Source organism: Galeopterus variegatus, unplaced genomic scaffold, assembly GCF_000696425.1.
Source record: "Galeopterus variegatus unplaced genomic scaffold, G_variegatus-3.0.2 Scaffold13921, whole genome shotgun sequence".
Classification (NCBI taxonomy): domain Eukaryota; kingdom Metazoa; phylum Chordata; class Mammalia; order Dermoptera; family Cynocephalidae; genus Galeopterus; species Galeopterus variegatus.
The window spans coordinates 4,801-5,113 of NW_007740032.1; positions in this window are offsets into that span (position 1 = coordinate 4,801).

The following is a 313-nucleotide window of genomic DNA, read 5'->3' on the forward strand; positions in this document are numbered from 1 at the left end:
TTTGAAACAGAAGTCTCACAAGCCGTTTCTCCCGTAGACTTCAATGGGCTTTCACATAGAATTTCCAAACCTGAATTCCGACATGGTAGATGTGAGAAGCACATTCTGCTCTCTGTTACCTTTGTGTAAAAGTTGCTTGTAACAGCTAAACCCCCAGTAATTGTTTTTGTCCCAGATAAAAACCACAATTTTAAGTCTGCTTGAATGCCGTTTGCAGTGTGATTTCCCTTCTAATTTCAGAAAACAAACTCCTCTGAGCTCTACCTGTCTTCAAACTACCACATCTTCGGTTCAGGGAGTTATGCTGGATTCT